This window comes from Vulpes vulpes, chromosome 12 (assembly GCF_048418805.1).
Source record: "Vulpes vulpes isolate BD-2025 chromosome 12, VulVul3, whole genome shotgun sequence".
Lineage (NCBI taxonomy): Eukaryota > Metazoa > Chordata > Mammalia > Carnivora > Canidae > Vulpes > Vulpes vulpes.
Window position 1 is genome coordinate 181,346,408 of NC_132791.1, and position 439 is coordinate 181,346,846.

Genomic DNA, 439 nt, shown 5'->3' on the forward strand with positions numbered 1-439 from the left:
GGGCAGCCCGGGTGGCTCAGGGGTTTAGCGCCTGCCTTGAGCCCAGGGCATGACCCTGGAGACCCGGGATCGAGCCCCACGTCGGGCTCCCTGCGTGGAGCCTGCTTCTCCCTCTGCCTGTGTCTCTGCCCCTCTCTCTGCGTCTCTCACGAATAAATAAATAAAATCTTTAACAATAAAACGCCCTTTCAGTTCCACCCAGCAAAGAATTGTTTGCTAGCAAATGATGTGCCTTGCTTGGAAAAGTGGGTGAGGATGTCAGAGACCGTCCAAGTGAAGAGGTCAACGGAGCACGGTGGAGGGAACGTGGCTGGGGGCCGCACCCACGATCCGAGGGCTACAGTCGCCCAGGGCTGCCCTTCAACCGAGTGCCGTGCGAGTCGGAGAACCCAGCTGTCCCGAGGAGCTTCCCGTACCCGGAAAACACGGCCCGTCTCCT